At 38.7% G+C, this 23,252-nt stretch overlaps 1 long non-coding RNA gene across 2 annotated transcripts in view; it reads left to right on the top strand.

The window, feature by feature from the left end:
• The first annotated feature begins 4,788 nt into the window (after window positions 1-4,788).
• LOC118161354 overlaps window positions 4,789-23,252 on the top strand; it is an 81,001-nt gene continuing 62,537 nt past the window's right edge. Inside the window, exons 1-4 of one of the 2 annotated variants that reach the window (XR_004747966.1) lie at window positions 4,789-5,093; window positions 5,551-5,658; window positions 9,731-9,913; window positions 11,015-12,287. This is a non-coding gene — a long non-coding RNA (uncharacterized LOC118161354). Of the gene's footprint in view, window positions 5,094-5,550; window positions 5,659-9,730; window positions 9,914-11,014; window positions 12,288-23,252 lie in introns of those variants that run through there. The other variant, XR_004747965.1, reaches the window with a different exon arrangement.

The following is a 23,252-nucleotide window of genomic DNA, read 5'->3' as shown; positions in this document are numbered from 1 at the left end:
CGGAAGCTGAGTTTGTCAGCCTTATTCCTGTTGTACCCAAGACAGTGTTTGTCAGACATTCAGAGAGTATGGACTCTGAAGGGCCAGCCCTATCCACCTGGAGCTTGGCATGGGATGGTCCTTACAGTCTTTTCATGGGGACTGAGCGAGGAACAACCTGGCTGGGATGCTGCCATGCCAAAGACTCAGCTGCAGTAATGAGCCACAGGGTAGCCTGAACATGGTGCCTGGGGATAATGGCTGATTTTTTTCTGGACATTTTGTGAAGTAGATCCTTGTTACTGTGTCAAGCTGTGAATAAATTACATTTGAGGTAAACATCTCACTGTTCGGTGCTGAGGACCAGCCCCTTAACTATATGCAGGAGCAAAGCAGTCAGGCTCATTTGGAAGCCTGCATGAATGGCAGACTACATGAAATTCCCAAATACCTTCCAGTGGTACAAACTCACTATCCTCCCTAAATATACTTTCAGAAAACTGTGTGGTTATGATCCATGCAGGAGGCTCCTCCAGCAGCAGGTGGAGCTCTACGTTATGCTTTATCTCCATGGCTCAAAGCAGGTCTCTGTCGACATCAACAAGTTATAGCAGGCAAATGCCGAAGTGATTTGGAGCTTGTTTTTGGACCCAGAAGATATTCATGTAAATACAAATTGTACCTTTGCAAAACAGAAAGGTGTCTGTGGAGCCCTTGTGAAGAAATTGTCTCTAGAAGAATGGCTAAAAGAAACAATGTTAGAAATATGGTCAAAAGAAGAAACAGAAAGGAATAAAGAAATAGGTGAGATGTAGTTAAATGGGAGAAATATGCACAAAATAGTTTATATATATATTATATAAATATTATATATATATTATATATTATTATATGTAGTGGAATAGGCTGGTAAACCAGGAGCTAGAGATCTTTTCCTATAACACTCATGTGAGATTGAGGCATATATAATTTTATAGCAGTGGGAAAAGCTTGCCCTACTTCTTTGTCCACATTTTTGTTTGTATTCTTCTTCAGACGATTTTTGCATTTTCCTTCATTTAGTGTCTCTTTGAGTGCAGACAGTTCTCTGTGATTCAAACCCATCAGCAGATCAACTAGTTTTTGTTTCTCCACGAGTAGCTGCTGTCAAGCACATGTAAGCCATCCCAACCATCTGTCTGCTGTTCAGAAATAACTTCCAGAGGAACTTCCCAGTCCTCCTCCTTTTGCTTCTGGTTTGTCATCTGGAACCTTCATTATTACTAGCTAAAATCCATTTCAATGCAGAAGTTGTTCTTTTTATTAACTTCAGTTCTCATTCTCCCTCCAAACCATTTTTTTTGTCCTTATCTTCTCTCCCATAACACTAAAACACATTTTTACAGTGAAGAACTCATTATAACACCACCCCACTACAGATCATATCCTGTGACAATATGATTTTCTTCATGGCTGTGTGTAACAGGCAATAGACCACTTAAAAAAAAGTTTTCATGTTAGTCAGGCAGAGCCTTGAGACGGGTGAATCAATGCAGCTATACAGAAGTTAGTGGAGATTCACTGCCCATGTAATTCTGAATGAAGTCTGTTCCCTCTAGCAATGGGTGTTACAGGCTGATCTATTTTATTGCCTTCACCGTGTTATCAAGTTGTCTCCTTGATAAATTAATAATGTGGTTTTTAAAGAGCTAATTGATATTACTGTACAAAAGCCACAATTTAATTAGGAATACTGTAATTGCTTCAAGAAGGATTCTAATTCATGCATTTAAAACATCAACTTAGGAACTATTGCACTTATAGGGTATACATTTCAAGTTTATATATTTTCTAATCAATTTGAACATTTTTTAATACTTTTTTTTTTTTTTCTACTGAGTCTACACTTTTTTTGTTGTTTGTTTGTTTGTTTTTCTTTTTCTCTTCACTTTTCCTTGAAGTATTTTTGGTTTTATACTGAGGCTGCCTCAGCTAGACAATGGGATGAAGGCTGATACTGTTGCCCTTCCATCCGAGTCTTTAAAAAATAGAGTGATTTTTACATCAGAAATTCCACTGCTGATTTTAAAGGAGTGGTTGCAAAAATGTTAAAAGTTATGTAAAGTTATGTAAAACAAACATAGCTTAGAGCTTTTTATGTAAAAAAAACATAACTTTGAACTTTAGTATAGGTAGAGAACTCATGCTTCAATCTGCATATAAGTGCCCAAAGTGAGCTGTCACGATAGGTCTTTCACCCATGTTTTGAGAGTCCTCCAGATTAAGACCTCTGTCTCTACTTCCTAATTGGGACTTCCCTCGTTAACACACATGGTATCCCCTGATCTAACTTCATTCATTCACAGATAGCTCTTGAAACAGCTCATACTATTATGCAGAGGGAGTAATTTACTACAGTCACTTACTGTAGTGTGTAAGTGTCAAGGGAGAGGGGAAACATCCTTTGTTTAATTTTGCATTGATATCTGTGGTGGCTGCAGTAAGGAAATAAAGCCCATTGTAGCCTCCCAGGCTGTACCAAACTGCAGGCCTGTTGGGCATAACAATGCTTTATAATGGAGCTTCCCAGCAGGCTCCACAGACTGATTAAAATGTTACTGCTTCTCTCTGTGTTATAACATAAATTGGGGAATTCCCCCTTGGCCAGAGTGCCAGGAGCCTTTGCAAATTGTGTTTGACAACTGGCCCGCAGGAACCGCTCAGCCAGAATAATTGGAAATGCCAACTTCTGTGCAACTTTGGAGCACTTCCTAACCGAACTTTTGGGGTTGGGCAGAATAGAGAATCAGTAGCTGTGCTCTGCGTGTGCTCCAGCATAGTTTATTTGCAACCAGGAAGTGCAGAGCCTTTTTTTCTTTTTTGAAAATTGGGACGGTCAGGAGGGGCTTTGGTTTTCACTTGTAATGAACAACGCTAACTAGACACACTGCCAGAATTTCAATGTGCTGAAACAATGCAACATATACCCAGATGTCCTCATGGCTTCAGCAGTTGTGGTGAGACCTGGGGACTGAAACTGCCTGCCTTAATATCTCCACGTGTAAAATGAACTTGCTTGAAATTGTGCTTTCAATAACGTAGTAGAATTAAAGTAATTAAATATTCATTTCCTTATTGTTGGAATGCTTCATGCACTAGTGCATTTGGGAGTTTGGGGAAAAGGTCTCCTTTTTCAAAGAAAAATGTAAGACAAAAGAGAAGAATAAAAGAAGGTTGGATGTCAGCTGGTCGATGACTAATTCACAGCATAGCGTTGTCCAACCAGTGGAAGTCTCTCCATCACTTATGTCATCCTTACTGATAGCTTCAGAAAAGAGGCAAAAGAAGGGGTTGGCACTGGGAATGTGCTGTCTTCGTGTCCCTGTAAGAAGGGAAGAAGAGGCTATTTCTCAAAGAAGGGAAAGGAGGGTTAAGATGACCTGAGAATGACTGAGACTTAAAGAATGACTGAGACTTAAAAGGACCTGCTGATATAAGGTCTTGAAGGAGGATGTAGGAGGATGAAAAGCAAAACAAACAATAGTAAGGGTATCAATTAAATCACATGTTCTGGAAAATGCTGTACTCTGAAACCAAGCTGGATTTAGGAATGACAGTGGAATAGCATTGACTTTTCGTGTTTGTTGATGGCAAATCCTTTACAAATTGTCACAGAACATGACCATTTTCTTCCTGATCATTCATTTTATACAGAGCCTGTAACGAAAGTCCATGATTTATCTGTTGTATTACCTAAATAAGGGACATGGTGGTTAACAGATATTAAAAGGAAAATGACCCATGCTGTCAAAATTAAATGCCCACTCAGAGCTGATATGGGCAAAAGGCCGATTCCCGGTCCTTCCAACTATCAGTGCAGTATTGCTGTAAGAAGCGATCACTACAGGGAGGAGTGGTAACTGCCTGCAAAATGTAAACATGGTGCTGCCAATCTGTGTTTGTTCCGGAGCAAATATGTATTACAATCAGGGGTGTGATTATCAGGCAGTAGGAGGTATCATAACAAGACCCGGTAGTGTCCACCTAGCTCGGGGGGCAGCCTGGAAGATGAATGACACAGTTTGGGCCCCCAGAACTGAGCAGTTGTGGTCCTGGACAGCATGAGTTAGGTAAAAACAATTCTCTGCTGTTTATAGGTAAAATATATTAAATTAGCATCGGTAGGCCCCTGCAGAGCAGTCATGCCAACTGACTGTCACGAAGACGCAAAATTTTACAGTGGTACTTAATCTCCATTGTTTCCAGTTCAGCACTTCTCTCAGGCAGAAATGTTTTATTTTTTTTTTCTTTCTTCCTTTCTCTCTCTCTTTTCATTCCTTCCTTCCTTCCTTCCTTCCTTCCTTCGGACAGCAAGCAGTAGTCTGTGAAGATCTCTTCTCAGCAGACAGGCGCACTGCACTTGCACTTCTTGTACCTGCTGACACAGCCCAAATAACCAAATAACCTTTGACATTCCTGCTGTGTTACCTCTACCCAACATCTTGGCATGAGCTGTTTAGGTTTCTTCTTTCCACTGGCAAAATTTTGGAAGATAATTTTCTTTTCTATTACTGCTTGAATGGCAGTAGAATTGACTGTGCCAAACCAAGAACAGCTACTGAACAAGTGCACTGTTTAAGGTACTACCTCAGGGGAGATGCTTAGTGCTGGGTGCTATCGTTATTTTTCACCTAGCAGCTTGTTACATCATTTGGCAGTTTTTTGGGTGTTGCTGTGATCTCAAAAGGGTTAACCGAAAGTCAGCGGCGATGCTGTAATCCTCCAGGACTACCAGCATGCTGCAGTGTTGTTGTGTCAGATCAGGGGGTTTTGAAGGAAGGAAGCTGCGTTAGCTCCCTGCAGCCGCCTCGGTCACGTCTGTCATTTTGGGTCTCTGTTCCTAACAACATGGCTGACGTAGCAGGTAAAACAGATGCCTGCCATGGTGTGTACAAAGCCATATTCCTTCACTCCCCACTGCACTCAAGAAATGCACTGCCCCGTAGTAGGAGCCATCACCTCCTCCGAAAACGATTGCCGTGTGTCAGGAACGTGCAACCTAGCTGGGGGGGGGGAAGCAAAAACATGTTTGACAAACAACCCTCGTCCTGACTGCAGTGGTGAAAACAATGCAGGTAAACCCAACTGCCCTCTGCCCTACTTCTTGTGTGCCGTTGGCAATGAATTCTCTAGCAAAATAACCAGAGGGAGCACTTTTTCCATTGCTATTTTCTAAAATCTGCATTGGGTTCGTCCTTACATTGACATTGCAACCATCTGGTATGAGCGGTTTGATATGAAGTGGGGCAAATCCACCCTGTAGCTTCTGAAGAATTACTCTTAGTGAACCATGCTAGTTTTCCCTTTTATTTTTAGAAAGACTTCATGCTTTAAATTTGGGAGAGAAAAAGTGATTTGGAAATATCAGACCTGAACTTTAACTTCAACTGTGTTTGCAGTCATGTAATGCAGCTTCAAGTTCTTCTACTTAGGCATATATTATTGAAAAATCTGATATATTTAGATACATAAAATCCTTGCAGGTTTGAAAATAAAATAATAATAATAAAAACGATTTTTGTTATCTTCTAGGCAGAGAACTGAGGCATGGAAAGGGTGAATACAAAGTCACCAAAAATGTCCATGGCTAGGCTATTGACCTAATCTCTGGATTTGTCTCCTCTGCCTGTCTCTCCCAAGGTACTGACAATCATGATAGGAAAAGCTATGTTTTCTTGGTAAGGTTTTTTTTTTCCTTTGTAAACCTCTGTTGCAGTGAATGTACTCAGCTTCAGAATAAGCACTGAGCAAGGCAAGCAGCAGGCCAAGGGCAAAACTGAGACAGTGACCTATATATTCTGGGATGCATTGTATGCATGCAGTGTTTCAGAGTGGGTTTGCTGGGACCTCAGAACAAGTTGTCTGGCATGAAGGGTCCTGCATTCCTTCCTCTGGGAGACTCAGGGAAGACAAAACTTCTGCCACATCTTCCAGTCTTACTGGGAGACACACAGAACACAGAGATGGCTCTTCTGGATGAGACTGCAAGGCCAGCTTCCTGCCTAATACTGTGGCCAATAATGAATGTTTAGGGAAACACAGTAAAAAAGGCAAGTATGCTCTTCCCATGGTGTACCTTTCCATCTTCTAGCAGTAGGTGGTGATGGATTTTTAGATTTGTGGTTTGCATCCAGGCCGTCAACAGGGCATTTAACAGGGCTCAGGAGACATTTCTTCTATGAATGTGTCTAGTCCCTTTTAATACATTTTTCCTTTTGACCTCTGCAGCATCCTGTGTCAATGAGTTCCACTGCTGCTTTCTGCAGTCCATGGAAAAACACTTCCTTTTGTGACTTTTTAATCTTGAGGCTCCATAGTTTCCACTGGGGGCTTCTTGGTTCGTTTTCCGAGAAGCAGTGAATAGTTGTTCTGCTTGCCACAGATTCTTTAGATATCTGATAATTACCCTAGGTTGTATTTTCACAGAATCACAGAATGCTTGAGGTTGGAAGGCACCTCTGGAGAATATCTAGTCCAAACATCCTGCCAAGCAGGGTCATCTAGAGCATGGATGAAGGGCCTTAGTCTCTGCCTGAGGGAAACCTTCTATTATCTCGATCATTTTCTTCTCCTTTTCTAGTTCTGCTATAATTTTTTTGAGTTAGAATGACCAAAGTACATTCAGTATTCAGACTATGAGTACACCGTGGTTTAATGTAGTGGCATAAAAGTGTTTTCTGTTGTATTTTTTACTCACTTTCTGGTAGTTCTTAACTTTCTCTTTATTCTTCTGATTAATTCTAAGGATTCGTGTAACATTTTCTGAGAAATATTCACAGAGGAAGGAAGAAAAACATTTCCTATGGTCCATATCATGTAAAGACAAGACAAACTCATTTGAACAAGAAAACATCAACATGCTTTTTGTGTCTTTAAGCCTTCCATTGTTGGCTGAAGCAAGCTCACCCTCCTCATCCCAAGAGTTGGAGGGGTATGATGGAGTGGGAGATATCACAGATCAAGAAAGCCATGCAAAGTGAATGCAGATGGAGTGAATGTCATAGTAGCCCAAGGATTTTACCTGAAGGTCAGAAATGTAAAGAAAATGTAGATTGAGTGTGGTACAGAAGAGCTGTGGGTTCTTAGTCTCACTTGGAGGTAAAAGAAACTTGCTTAGGTCACTGCATTTGACATGGTGAGATTGGGCAGGGGTTGAATAGATTACAGTGCTGTGGTATTGGGAAAGCAAAGGTAGTTGTATCGATTGTTTATCTGAGAGTGATTGTGAAAAAGAGTTGGGAAATTCTCCTATGTCAAACAAAAAGCTTGGATACTTTACAGCTGCCTTAAAGCTTAAGCTATTAACCACACTATTAAAGTATGATTTAAATACCAGATAGGATTCTGGTGATTTGGATTTGTCAGTACTGATGCGATCTGTGAGCTAAACTAGTGTCCCTCTCCAACTGCAGCTTAAAAGCAGGGCTGTCTTCCACCTCTTTCCCTGGCTAATAGCAACACAAGACGCATCTGTTCAGATTCATGGTTGCACAGATGATCGACCTTGCTATCACAAGGTGATAATGAAGCAGGACATCCTTGGCTGCTGCGTAGGTCATGTCATTATCTCTCTTCTAGCCTCCTTAAAAGTTCTTGGAGGTATGTGGCAATGTGCTGCAGCGTGCCCACGACACCCTGTGTGCAGCCCTGAGGCAGCAGGCACGTAGGGCAGGCCATGCTTTCCTTTGCCTCAGGATGCAGCGGCTCATCAGCCAGCCAAGGGCAATGGAAGCAGAAAGGCAACATAAAGCCATCTTTGTTTTCCTGTTCTGCCCTATTGAGTCCTGTTTTGGGGGAGGGAGGATCTGTGCCAGAGGAAGACCAAAGGTTTCCTCCTGCAGATTTGTCAATGCTCTTTTTATTAATTTCCAAGGAACACAGAGACAAGCATTTCCTGCACTCAGCAGCATCCCCTGGCTGCTTTACGAATGAGTCACATAATGCAGCTGCCTGAGCTTTCTTGCAAGGTGTGGCAGCATTTGCCATCAGGACATCCAGGCTCTCTCTCTAGCTCTCCTGTAATTTACACGTCAAACCCGCAGTAAATCTACAGTTCTTTTCACCATTAATAGCTGTCTTGGAAAAAAAAAAAAAAAAAAAAAAAAAGACATTAAATGCGAAGTTGTTATTGCTCATTCATATGTGTTTGGAGCTGTTCAGCTGGGATGTGGGCTCAACCAAACATTTGGAAGGCAGTAGGCAATCACCCCGGCCAGACAGCATTTTTAACATGAGCTCTTAGTTCCACTCTAAGTTGCTGTGGTGCTGCACCATCTTCACCTTGTGAATTGCGATGAGAGAGCAGAATCCAGCCCTTAAAATAACATATGATAGCCCTGTTTCTACCAAGATGATTCATGCAGAAGATAGGGCAGCAACCATTACGAAGGAAAAGTTGAGGTGGTGTTTGTGAACTGACACAACTCCTGCTAGCTTGAAATGCTGTCAACAAAAGGGCTGCACTGACAGCTCCTGCAGCAGAAGGGATCTAAGGGAGACTGGCTGGTAGGAGAAGTTTTGTCGTATATGAGAAGAAATTTATCTTTCTAAAGAAATGCATGACTTGTCAGAATTGTAAAAGTATAAAAAAAGACTATTGGCCCAGTGGCAGGAAGCTTGCACTCCCCTCTTCGCAGCACCCAGTTCATCTGCAGCCTCTTGGTCCCCTGAACCTGACCTACAGCTGCAGCTGCAGCAAAGCTGAAGAACTGAGGTGAATTAAGGCTGATTTCCCATCCAGGAAAGAGCACTGACCTCCTCAGACACTCTGGGCCAAATCCATCCCTGGTGTGACAGCACTGGACTTACGTCGGGCTTAATTTTGGCAAAAATATCTGCACAGGATTTCACAGCAACAAAACTGTGCCTTTTTGAAGTAAGGGTGGTGAAATGAATCAGGTCAAAGGAGACTAAACACTGGGTAAAACCCTTGATCCCAGTTAGGAGTTTTGCCTGCTCGGGGACAGGGTTTGGCTGGCTATGGTAATCATGGGGTGGTTACTATGTACTCCAGACATTGCATAACTGCCCATTTAATTTACTGCAAATGTTATTCAAAGCTCAGAATTTATTTCTTTTGAACATTAAAGTGTACAGCTCAGTTACCCTCTTCTTCGTAAGTTGCTGTATATTATTTCCACAAAAGTGTTATAATCTTATTTTTTTTTTCTGTTTTAAATTACAACTTTGGTAATTCTTTTCCCTTCTTAACTGTTATTAGATTTTTGTTTTCAACGTGCTTGTTATGTGCATGTACTCCCTCAACCACTGTAAAATTTCCCAAGTCTACCATCAACTCTTCAAAGAGCTCCAGGTATCAAGTTAAATATCTGGATTTGTTCTTAGATAGAGCACCAGGTTTTGGTCTCATGACAAAAGTCAGTATATAATCATTCCATTAGAACAGTAACAATTTTTAAAATTCGGACTCTTAATTTTTTTACACTGCCTGTGTTGTGCTGTATTCCAGATTGAAATTCTTGACAATTCTGTCAAATTTGGTAAAAATAAATCATCACACATTTTACTCCGTATTCATTTAATTATTACTTAATTATCATAGTTACAAACCATTTAAAAAATCTTTTTGTTTTTCTTTTTTTTTCTTCTGGAAAGTTTTATTTCTTAAAAGGTATTTCAGTGTTTTTGATACATACTTTAAACCCACCCGGTTCCCATTCTTCAACATTTTATTTTCTTGCATGCTCTGCAGGATCCCATTCTTCGCTTCTGCAGTTTGCTCAGCTGAGTTCTGGCCACTGGACCAAGAAGTGTAAAGATGCATAGTTGCAGAACAGCTCATTTATTTTTCCACTGGGTTTGTTTACTTTACCATTGCTTCTTTGCTCTTAACTCGCAGAGGTACAGATTCTACCTTGAAGAACAGCACCAGGAGGTAAACTTGTCTTTAGTTTAAAAGTAGACAGATGGCTTTTAGTGCTGTCCCTACTGGGATCTGGAGGTCAAACAGGGTTGCTTCTTACCTCTGATGATCTGTTCCAGCTCTTCAGTCTCGTAAAAAATTATGTTGATTATTCAATAGAAGAAATTTGGTTCAACTGAGCTCTCATCTGTATCATACGTGGAAGCTTAAATGTTAGTAGCAGTAGAAACTTTCTTCTCATTAAAACCATTAAATGGCTTCTGAATACACAGAGATGGCAGATCTTTTGGAAAGAAAGAATTTACATAGAATTTACTGAAAATATAATCTGCCATCATTTTCAAAAAAAGGAAACAAGTCGCACTCAGGAACGGCAATATAACCTGTTTCAGTGATATCAAATAGTTTGTTTTGGATTTGTCTGGATTTTATAGTAGTTGATGTGTTAAGATTTCTAGGATTTGTTAAGGTACTCTTTTTATTTCACTGGTGTTTAGGTTTCTAAAACACTTTGTAAAGAAAGAATTTATTTATTTTTTTACCAATGCACATAGTAATTGGAATATTATGCTAACAACATTTGTCTCCCTTTGCCAGAGCAATTACATCATTGTAAACTGCATCACTTTAAAGTCTCCCCAGTAGAACAGAATAAATATAGTAGCTAATATTCCCTTCAGAGGAGATAGTAAGAATAACACTACCATGTTTCACAAACTTCCCAAACTGTTCATTAAAGTAAAGCAAAGTTTTGTTTCAACATCCTTGACACAAAAATTAGTAAGTTTTCTCTTGAAAACCTAGTATCATTTTTTTAAAGTACTGCTTGTTTATTTCTTTATTTTTAAGTGGTTAATTCTGAAACAAAACGTTGGATTTCCTATGGGAATCTTTTATTTTTTGACCGAATGAAATGCTGTTTTAAAAGTCACTTTGGGCTAACTCATAGTTCAATTCCTTTGTTGTTTGATTTTCCTTTTCAAAAGTACCTATGACATGACAAAATAAGCTGTTGGCAAAATTCTGCTCTTTAGATTGCTAATGTCATGTAAAATGGACTCCTTAAAAACAAAAATTAGACTCTTCTGTAGATCACTGATTTTTTTCTTCCAGTTATCAGCAGCATTCAATGTTTAGCACTTGTATACCCATCTTTCATCTTCAAATGCCTTGCTTGAACATACAAATGGATCTGATTTAAATCCTCTGCACAACCACAGCTGTAGCATGTGAGACTGTGGAAAGGAGGAGGGAATAGCCCTACAGACTTGTTACTCCTCCCAGTAAACCCGAAACTGATGCAACTTTTCTATGAAGACCTAAAAACTGTTAATGAAGGTACTGACTCATCCGTTCTTGAATCAAGCCTTCAAATCAGTTTTAGTGCCCAATAGTGCCAAGAAAAGAACTTTGGCTATTCCAAAGCAATGCCCAAGCTGTTTCTTCCAGAGCTCAAACAAACTGAAAAGCATTTATGTGAAACAGCAGGAGAATTCTGGGTAACGATGGATGAATAAATATGCTCAGCATCCTGCTTTCCTTCAGAATTCCTATGTACAGTGCACTGCAGTGAATATTTACATTTCAATACCCAGTGTGCTTCCTCTGCTCTTTCAGAGCTGTCTTGAATGAGCCCTGGAGCTGCCCAAAGAGGGTTTGGGCTTTTTTGGGTATGCAAGTATGATTTAAAACAGGGTGGTTTGTTTTATTCCCCTGTCCCAAAACTGTCAGGAATGTAACAGTGTAACTCCTTTGCTAAGTAAGTAGTCAAAGATGCCTCTTTCTTGACAAATCTTCTCCTGAAAGCCATGCCACTGTAACACTACTTGAAGTTATTTAATTTATTAAAAAGAAATATGACTTCATGTGACAGATATGAGTTGATGGTTTAATAATATATGCTACTGGATGCACAATGGTGAAATATCTCTACTGTCATGTTTTTCATTCTTTTGAAAAAATATATCCTTATGCTAGAGTGATCTCTTGTTTGTCTATCAAGGTATTAGTCAACTGACTGACTATAAGGAAAAGGTCCATTTAAGACTAGGCAATATCTTGGATTGGATTTGTTTGCAGAGACTTAGAAACTTGCATGAAGAACATCACAGTTACTTAAAAATGTATGTAAATGTTGAAAAAAATTATTTTAAGAATCTCCCAAATAATGTGACTGACTTGCATGTCTTCTAAGTAGTCAGTGACACAAGGTGTGTGGCTACGCCTTTATCACTGATTAGACCAATTCGATCCTGTTAATGCTTCTGTGTTATAAAAGCATTCATGTTGCTTGTTGGGCTAGGCACATTGGGTATATACATTCCTCTGGGAAAAAAGCACGTGTGTCCTAAAGAATTTATGATCTGGGAAGAAAAATTTACTATTGAAAAAAAAAAAAAAATTGAATTAAGACAATGTTAGATCAAGACAACAGAGAGAAAAACACATAAACCCATCAATTCTATGTCATTGTGATTTAAATGAGTTTGAATAATGCAATGGTTTAAACATTTTAGTTACAAACAAAAAAAAAATACAGCAAGACCTTCGGTTCTGCATCCATGAAGAATCACAAGCCATCACTCATCACTCCCTGCACCAGCACAAACATGTCGGAACCTGTGCAGAAATCCAAGGGGGTGCACAGGCTGCATGAGGAATAACGTGGAGGAGGCACTCTAAAGTTAGTTTTATGCACATGGATGAAATATGCATAAAATAAATGCAGCTGTGATCACTCTATAAATAGTTCTTTTAATAAAGACCTTGTTTGGTTTGATAAGTATGAAACCCTTTCATGTTATTACTTAGTGTAGGCAATATTAAAGAGGATGAATCTCTCCTATATCCAGGATCTGTGGTGCCCTATGTGAAAGAGATAACTGAAACCTAATCAGAGACTGAAGCATTCTGAACACACCATGTTTTAGTCTGGAAATAAGAAGGGAAGCCAGCCTAAACATTATATGCAAAATTCACAGATAAGTTTTAGTTTGAAGTCAGTAGGCATACAAAATGTTGGAGCTGAATCCAATTTATTTTTTTTTTCAAGCAAAGGGAAAGATTCTCATTGTCTTCACTGGATTGTGGTCACTGGATTTGGATTTTAGTAGACTGTAAGAACTGGAAAAATGATAAGCTTTTCATTATATTCATTAGGTTTCCATTTTCAGTTACTGAGATCACTTAAATCTCTGTGCATCAGCCATACTTTTTTTAAATGGCTATTAAATCTAAGATTTCTCTTTTTCTTCTCTATGCCTATCTGTTTGATCTATTAACATTTCAAGGAAATTTATTAATTTATGTAGGTCCAATATAAAGCTCAGCAGGACTCTGATGCTCTCCGTGGCATTGCGACATAGATCACACACTGCTGTTCTACTCTGTACAGGGATCTAATGTTCAATAATAAAGAAGGAAAACAATGTCTAGGGGATCCCAGGCAAGGGAGTGAGAAGCAGGCAAATGCTATATTCCTCACATTAGAACTGGTTAACTTTTAATTTTAATGTTGGGGTGGACCATTAATTTCACTGAAATAGCCTGTGTGTTGAAATAAAATCCTTCATAAATGTTTGAAGGATAAAAATTTCTCTTGTCTCTGAATATGTTTACACATTTTAATAGCAAGGTTTACAATTACTCATTTATATAATTCTGCCAGGAGTCCAGTGTTGTGCAGAAATGAAAGAAATCCCAAATCTCCATGTTGAATTGTTATTTTAAATATTTTAAGAACGTTGTTTATCCACCTTTAAGACTTGCAAAGTAATTCAATTTGATAAATACAAAATTCCACATTTTATTTCAAATGTTAAAGCAACCAATTTCTGAAACAGCAAGACAAAATGATCGTTGTGGTGTCTAGGCTTGTTAGGAATAAAAATGTATGATTGTCAAACATTCATCAGTGTTCACTGGTTTCCATGGAATCTTTTTCTGTAAGAAGCAAGATTTTTGGTGTCCTGAACATAGTGGCACCATTTAACTTCTCAACAAAAGATGTTGCATTACTGCTTTGCAGTGCAATTGAACAAAGCACAGTACATTGCATGAAGAAAGTTTTATTTTAAATTGTTAAATCTGCCTCTGATGCTCAGAACCAGTGAAATTTTGTCTTCTAAATCTAATCACCTGCTAGGTGGAATTTTCCTGATGGTATTCTTTTTAATAGGGGTTAAAATTTCTTGTTTCCTGTATGAACCTCTTGGTAATAACATGAAAAAAATCAGTGCCTGTAAAACCAAGTTGGCCTCTTTATTATGAAAATTATTTATACAGATGTAGCAGCAGAAGCTCCACACTTTTCATTGCAGATGAAGCCTTCCCTGATGCAATCTCTTCTCTTCCTTTTGAGTTTCAGAAATGTAGCAACAATCCTGTTCCTCAAACTGCTTATTTACATTTGAATCGAAAATTAAATAACATTTGAGTATTTTTTTTTTTTCCTGCAGAAATGTGGAATTCATTCCTTTAACTTCAGCAAAGAGCAAAGGCACTCTGCTTTGTATCAATGTACAAAAGGGTACAGTTCAGCTCAGGTTAGAAATGCCCTGTGCATGCTGGCTGAATTTGTTCTGCTGAAGAAAGAAGTTTTTTTGTTGTTGTTTGTTTGTTTTTATCCTAAATAAAACCTCAAAAGATGGCAATTATAAATGAAAAGATCAATATTTTATAACAACAAGACCTATTTTACAGAGCTGGTAACTATGTTTATTTCTAATTGAGACCATTTAGCTGTTCTGAAAATTGGTCATTATCTTTAGCCATCTAAGCACACGGGACTGATTTACAGACCTATTATATAAAGTATCTGGAGTTTCTATTGATTTCATGTCTGAAAATCAGGCATTTTTTATTTAGCTGCTAATTGAAGCTGAGTCACTAACTTAAAGATCTCTAGTATGAAAATTTGGTTTGACTTTTAAATGCAAATGCTTTATGTAAAGCTGTAGTGAAAATAGAGAAACTGGTGTATCCTGGGTTATTTCACTGTTTGTCTCAAATATTTCTTTTTGAACAGTTTCAGTCACCTTCCTGCAGTGTTTTAAAAAGGTACATCCGTTGTGTTACACAAAATGCAACAAAAAATATCAGGAATACTTTCCAAGGCACAAAACATTTTGTGAAAGTTTGAAAGTATCAGCATATTTGAAAATACGTTGAAAGGGAATGGATTTATATGACACAGACACTGGTCTGGAGGCTTGTTAATATGGCAGTAATGTCCCAAGATGCTTTTCTTCACTGTAAGTGTAAGCATTCCAAAATATCTCTACCTGCTTCCTAAAAATTGAAGAGTCAAGGCAAACACTCTCAGGAATACAAATGCTGATCAAAGTATGTTGTCTTGAGTATTTGCTTCTGGAAATAATCAAGTGATTTACATTAAAAGGCTGGTCTCCGTGTTTTTCAGATGGTGTATTTACCAAGTAGTGAATATGTACTTTAAGACATCTTTAATTTGAACTGGGTGGTTTAGGTACATAGTGGTATTAAATGGAAAGACCTATGCTAACACAACATTCAGGCTGAAATAATTCAATTGTTGCATGCAAAAATTAGGGTTTCCCATAATGTCAGCATATAAGGTGTTCATGATACAGTAACTATGTCTTATGGAAGGGATTTAGCAACAGTGATGAGTAAGACATTAAACCGAAAGAGAGAGAGAGTAGCCAAAAAGCGAGAGAATAGCTGGTGATATGTCCTTATCCTGCAGTCAGATATTTATGCTTGGCTTCATAAGCAGTTGTTCCTGCTCACGTCAGTGGAGCTATACAATGACATATGGAGAAGCCTTTATCATGGTACAGCGCTGGAGTTTGTCTCTCTTCTCTAGATCGATACCTATTTCTTATTTCCATCTTGACAAGTATTAATCTTTAAATTAATCCTATATAGTAGAGAGATGTTAGTATCCTTGTAGTCTTACAGTTAAAATCTTACAGTTGAGAAACAAAGAAACAGGAAGATTTTAGGAGGGGAAGAAGGAGAATTCATCCCTCATCTGAAAACTGCCCGTCTCTTTAGGTTGGTCACCTAGGCTTGCACCATGCTTGAAATAGCGTGGGTACTCATCACATCCTGTGGTAGGCAGGATGAACTTTGTGGAGGAGATGGTCTCTCTTATTCTACTTTAAATGAGAACTTAGATGACTTTTGTAGACTAGATACTGAACATCTCAAAGGGTTTAAAATAATTGAGAAGAATCCTGAAATGACCGATCTAAGGTTGCAGAGAAAATTCTGCTGCTCAGAGTCTCATCTACTAGAAGTGTACGCTCTCCCCTTTGGATGCCATGATCTGTCATAAGGATGGCCACCTTAAGTGATGTTCCTGTCACTGACATTTCCTGAGACTGTCTGTGCTTGTAAGTATGCAAATTTAATTGAGGATTTAATAATAGACTAACCATACGTGTGTGTGTTGGGGGTGGGGGTGGGGAACATGACCCATGTAGGTTTTGTTTTTCTCCTTAAAGCTAGATATTCTTAAAAAGAAAATGATATTTCCAAAAGTTCTCCAGCTTGAAGAACTAGATGGTCTGGTACTTTCACTTTTCCAGAAAATTTGAAAGCTGAATGACTATTCAGCTATAAGTGCTATATTTCTGGTTCACATATGGGCTAAAGGAAAAAAAAAAAAAAAAAAGTTTAAAAGTGCCAGGTATTATTAGTCTTGCCCTTCTCATGGCGAGAAAGAGTGCCAAGTAACTTCAATGAGAGAAACATTAATTCATTGTCAGTAAGGACTTTCAGATGTTCCCTGCTTCTGATTTGTGCATGTAGGTTTGTACCAATGTGACTATTAGTTTAGAATGGTGTAGGGTTTGGGAAAGCCATTTTTGTGTTTTTGCTTTTTCGATCTAGATAGACCTAATTGGACGTAATATAAAGAAATTTATCCCACTGTAGTGTATTCTCTTCCTTTGTAGGGATAATCTATACTGATGTAAATAACAGTATTTTGTGCTAATTAACTTTAACAAATAGTAATACAGCTTCTGTGTCTAGACAAGACTTTTGCAAACCACATATACAGGTTTAGCAAACAATAATCCACGGTAGCTTTCCGTGCTACCTTTGCAACAGTAGATTTTTAGGCTATCATGTCTCTGGTTCAAACCCAAATGTTATTTTTTAAATAAACAATGATAACTGTATTTGTTAAACATGGTGCATCTGATCTAACGCCCACTGCAGTTATTGTGGGTATTTCCCTTAAGGCCCCTGGGCTTTGGATTGGGTTGTAGGTTTTGTAAGTTTCAAAAAACACTCTTTTAGAATTGGTTGAGTAAAATGACTCACAAATACTAATATGTTTTACTGAACCTTCCTTTTCCAACACATTTGAACACTCTCTCATAGCTAATCACTACAAAAATAGACCACCATCAGGCAGAAATTAAGAATAAGAAGTTTCACTTCAAGAAGTGAGTGTTTTTAGAAAGTTGTGAACACATTAAGGTAGTGTCATAATACATGGAAACTATCTTGCAATCTGAACCACTGTGGTCACTGATGTTACCTGCTATAATTAACTTAGCAAAGTGAGTTGAAATGCTTATTCATCTGAGCACTTAACAAAAACAGATTTAAGCATCAATTTAAATAGGCAAAATAACTTTGCACTCTCTTTTTGTGATGATCTCAATATTACAAAACTGATGCATTGCAGCATGTTTTTAATTCCATTTTGCATCTGCGAAGTCATATCCTTTATTAAAGACTAATCACTTGCCCATTTGATTTGAAGAATATAAAAGAACAAGTGAGCATCTGGGAAGAAAATATATAAATGTTGACTTAGAGTAACCAAATAAATCCCCAAAATGATAGAGGAATCATTTGGCTATCAAAGTATTCACAGCCTGAGATCATGCATGTCATAATTGATTGTGGAAAAAAATGCATCCTAAAAAAAACATCGAGAGCATTCATAGTTATAATATCCTCTTACATCTTAACTCCAATGTCTGTCCACGTGTAGGTATGTCTGTCAATGTGTAGGTATGACTCCTGTAACCATGACCATGAAACATCCCCAGCTGGAACATTTTGGGACCATATATCATCATTCAGATTTACTGAAAATCCGTAACGCTGTAATGTGGTCATTGCTAGTTTAAGTATATTCCTTTTGGATACATTCCAAAGGGGGTTAGCTGAAACGCTGGGGTTTTTCGTAAGGTGAAGAAAAGATTACTTAAGGTTGTATGAACCAAAACCAAAAATATTCTGTTGGCAAAGCAAAAAGTGTCAGCAGAGGAAGCAGCAGTTACCATTTGGCTAACCAAGTTGCTCAGTCTAGTGAAGTCTGAATGGCAGAGTTCCCCTGTAATAGCACCCATGTGTGATGTACATTAGTATTGTTGAGTAGTTTAGCCAGTGTGCTATTTCAGAGAAAGCTAGCGAGGATCTCTCTTAGCAACCGAGGGTGCAGTTTCACATTACACCTAATACAGTGTGACTGCAGGCTGCTAAGAATACGAGCGGTCCCCATCCATTACCCACAGCTGTAACTTCCCACACTCTTCCTTCCTCTGAGTCTAGCAATTGTGTGGCCATAGGACAAAATGGTTCAGCTTTCTCATCTGAGCGGAAACAAATCTTTCTCTTTCTCTCTCTCTCTTTCTCTTTTTTCTTCTCTTTGTTTCTCCCCGGCCCCTACCTCCTCCAGTGGTGGATGGATATTTGTCAGATCAGCAAACTGAGCCAACCCCACTCGCAGCTGTGTGACTGCAGGATCCAGTGTAAACGCAAGGGGTGGGAACCCGCAGCTGGGCCAGGAGGATTGTTTGAAGTGGTCCCAGATAACATACCAGATCTGCCAGTTTGGGGAGGAATCAAGTTCAAACCTAGCCTGCAGCTATACCACAATCAGTAGCTATCATTAGATGACATCAGATAAAGCTGTATTATACTCAAGTTTAAGGTCAATATTATACTCTTTTCAGCACATTTCCACATCAGGCTACTACATGCTGCTTTGATTCCAGAGAACATTCTCACACGAGAGGGCTTCTTATCATATTTTTGATCCCCAAAAGGGACTGAAACACAGGCTTAATGCTTTCTTCAGTCAGGGTTCCAGAAATATGGTTTGCCTGGTTTCTCTGATTCATCTGTGATCAGTGAGTCAGAGTGGCTTTGGTAAGTGGATATTTTTTAAATTATCCAAGTTTCCTGGTTTTTAATATGCAAAATAATTGAGATCATTGAAAAAGATCTTGATCCTTCCAAACACAGCTAGCTCAATAGATCTGCTGGATTTAAGATCTCATGCGATGCTTCTGTTCACATATGAAGTTTGAAATATGGCCTGAGCATGACAGATTTCTTCTTAATACTATCTAAAATTCCTGAGCATGACAGCATACTTCTAAGAAAGGACAAAAGGTTTGTCCAAATTCAGAATCCTGTAAGGAAAGCAACACAGAAACTCAGAATTCCATGGGCAAAGAGGCAAATTGGATGTCTGGTAGGATAAAGGAAATATTCCCATTTATTACAGCTGGAAGAATGCAGGAGAATAAGAATTTACAGAGGGAGAAGCAGGATTTGAATCAAGGTGTTCTAAATGAGCCCAGGGGCTCATCTTTCCTTCTTTTTTTGGGAAAAAAAAAAAAAAAAAGGAACAGGAAAAAGTCTTCAGTTTTATTTAAGTTTCTGAGATTTCAAAATGTTTTCTATTCCATACAAGCCAAAAGCTTTAGATTTTTTTATTTTCTTTATTTATTGAAAAAAAGCCAGTAAAATCCTGACATCGCTCTTCTGGCCTATTGGATGTTTAGTTACTTGTAGGAATTGAAAGAGTTTCACCAGGAAAGCCTGACCTCTGGTTTCCTCTCTCTGCTGCTTTGCACATAAATGTCTTTCTGTGACTTCCAGGGCCTTTTATGCTCTATCCCTACTCTACTTACCATCTCTCAGGCTGTATTTAGAAGAGTGACTGAGGTGCCATGATCATATGGCACAACCCATTAAGCAATATACTCTTGACAGGTATTGACCTGACATAAATCAGCTGTAGCAGAGACTTGGAGCTTTTATAGCTCATATCCCACACCAGCAGTCCCATCACTAGACCATATGCAACCCTAAGGTAGATGAATCTGGGCCTCCCCTTTCAATCGGAGATGTCATTCTTGTCAAAACTAAGAGCAGCCTCAGTTGCCTCAGTGGGAACTGTGAGTGAGGGGTTTCAGAGGAAATTTTCAGATATGCTATTCTAAGATGAAAAGTTTGCGTCAGAAAATGCCCAACAAGAGATGATAATAAGCATTTCTTCACTTTTAATAAAAAAGACACTGATTTGATTCTGCATGTAGGGCATGGGGAGGCAGTCAGAGAGCTGCCTAATTCGTCAGAATAGGCTAGAGCCGTGCGGAGTCCACATCCAGCCTGGGATATGCAGAGAACAAGAGATTACACCCTGTCCCTGTTCGGTGTCCTTCACACAGGGAGTTGCCACTAAAGCGTTCCTTCATTTCAAAGGAATTATAACTGTTTAGGGGTGTGAAATAGCTGTGAACAAGAAAGGAATGTGATACAAATTGTTCTATGCAGAATTCAAACTTAGCTTGTCACTGCCTCTGCATGTGCTTCAGCAATAGCCGTTTGCGTAGTCCCACAACAAAACATCTAAATTATGCATTTTTACATTCCCTGGATAGCTAAACCCTGCCACTGACTTCAGCTGAAGTAATTTTGACCTCACGAATGCATTACAAATGGTTTGTTAGGGGACCACCAGGGGTTGTGCAAGCAGACGGCTGCTCAAACTGCAGCTTTAAGGAGGAGACGGTCTGATTTGCAAATATCATTGCTCCCTGTCTTCTTCTATTTAGGAGAACAGCCTGAAGAAAACTATCCTATCTCTCCGCCTACCCTCTCGCCCCCGACCAAAAAAAATGCCGAGATCTTTACCCAGCACTGCAGACAGTGCCTGTGCTACCAGAGATGGCTGTTGCACAGGGAAAGTAAACACAGAAAAGGAAAATAACAAAAACGAGCTCAGTTAGCAGAAGGGACTTTGAGGAGTTAACACCAGCCACATATCAAAAAAAGCAGATCTCTAAAATCCTCCACAAGGGTGAGGATTTGTATGGTTAAATCTGATGGAAGGATTTAATGGGCAGGGTCACTGGCCTAAAACAATAAGAAGGGTGGAAAATCTTGCAGCAAGGAACAAAGCTGCAAAATAAATCAGGATGTGATGAAGAATAAAACTAGGAGGAGATTATGGAGAAAAATAATGAAATAAAAAATAATATAAGAGCGAGGAAAGTTCACAAGAGGTGTAAAGAAGGGAGTTCCTTTTAAATACTGAAGGCAAGATCTTCACTTCTTTCTGCAACTGGAAACTAATCCAGCAATCGCTGGAGACTGAGCCCAGAAAGCTCTTTGTACCCCTGCCAACAAATTCATAATGTGAAGATGGTGCTCTTCTAAACAGAAGGATAAGATTCTGAAGAAGGCTGTAAAATTTTGGGGGCAGGACATGAAACAGAAATGTTTCAGGATCCATCGCTGACTACTTTAAGGGAGAAGGGAGAAGTGAGCAGCATTAAAACCTGCTTTAGAACAGCAAATATAAAGTACAGAGTTTTCCATTCAAATACATTTTTAAATATCAAGGGCACATCATAAAAGAGAAAAAGGAAGAGATTCAATCCCTGAAAAGCTGATTGTGATTGGAAAGCTGTCTAGAAATACAACCTGAGTCCAGTGTAGAAAAGAGACAACACCATGACAACACCATAGCAAATTCTTATTGCCAACATAAAATGAGATTAAAGGACAGGGATAAGAAGACAACAAACAAAAAATCACAAGCATCTGAGTATTCACAAAGATTTAAGACTTAAAAATAATATGAAGGAGAGAATAAGATGTAGAAGACAGAACTTCACAGCAAATAATAAAAGTGGAATTGAACTCCTGGAAATGGAAGTGGGAAAAGGGGAATTCCGAGGCAGAAAGGAAAGCACTGGGCAAGAGAAGGTGCAATTGTAGCAGAGAAGAAGTGAGCCAGAACGCCAGCCTTTGACAAATATATTACAGGGTCACAGCTTCTCCATGTTCGCAGTCAAGAACTTTCCACTGCTCCCCTGAGGAGCTGCTAACCACCCCTCTCCAGAAGAGGACCAGGGGAACTGAATTTTCATACTCTTTCTGCAGTAAGGAATATTGGGGTTTCTAGAGGGATGACAAGAAAAGTGATTAGGCAGTCAGGGAATGCTGGAACCAAAAAAAAAAAAAAAAAGTCATGCTACACTGAATAAGATCCTAGTACTGCATATTCAACCATTTCTAATTATTTGTAATGTTTAAACTGAGAGAATACTTTGAAAATGAGGAATAATAAAATAATATTGGCAGAATGGGAGAACCAAAGACAATTACTCTCATAAATTTTTAAAGACCTTGTTGAGAGAGGACTTTACAAACAATAGAGTGGTACACCTGCCACTGTGCCATTACAAGAAAAATACGTGTGAAAACCATGGGAACTGAGCCATTCCTGTTTGTTGAGTGGGAGAGAGGTGGGGCAATTTTATTGGCTTAATATATTATGTTTGTCTTTGAAAAGAACTTGCTAGATGAAGGAGGCAGATGTGTCTGATCAAAAGTTACCTAAAGTTAACAAAAGGTAGTAAAGTTAACAAAAATTGCTATCATAAATATTTCCTCTTTTTCACTTTCCTTGTATAGCTTTTTAGATTTCTGGTAGCATTCAAGAAAGTGGAAGGTATCTTCCTGGGGGAATTTGTAATGAAGCCCTAGATCCAACTGATGAGAGATCAGGATGGTTGAGACCTGTCTGGAGCAGGATATTTAGACAGGTTACAAATATGTTAAAAGAACTGGATCTGAGTAATATTTGGAGGGTGACGAACTATGATTTTAGAAACTCCACTTTGTATTTCATACCACAAGATACATATTCTATAAAGGGTATGCTATATGAGTTGTGTCTCGCTACCTCTTACTTACCTCTATATCTATAGCAGTGATCAGACAGTCTGAACACTCCCTGGTAGATCTGACCTGTGGATCAATTTGGGTTCAGCCAGCTGCTATTCATAGAGACTAGAGGGAGTTCCTTTATATGACCAATTAAAAGTACAAGAACTAAGGAGCAATTTTCAGAAATATTTAGGAGGCAATAGTAAAAGCCATGAAAAAAAAAAAAAAAATGGTAAGAGGCATCCTTTTCAGTAAAGCTTCGCCCCTTTAGAAGTCCAGAATACAACAAGATGAACAATATTTAACAAAGGCTTGTTTTGGAGAGTGTAGTTTTAAAGCAAGGAGTGGATATGCCTTTAAAAATCCAAGATGC

The sequence above is a fragment of the Oxyura jamaicensis genome, chromosome 2 (assembly GCF_011077185.1).
Source record: "Oxyura jamaicensis isolate SHBP4307 breed ruddy duck chromosome 2, BPBGC_Ojam_1.0, whole genome shotgun sequence".
Classification (NCBI taxonomy): Eukaryota; Metazoa; Chordata; class Aves; order Anseriformes; family Anatidae; genus Oxyura; species Oxyura jamaicensis.
The sequence above is the reverse complement of the archived record's forward strand: the minus strand, read 5'-3'. Positions and strand labels throughout refer to the sequence as shown.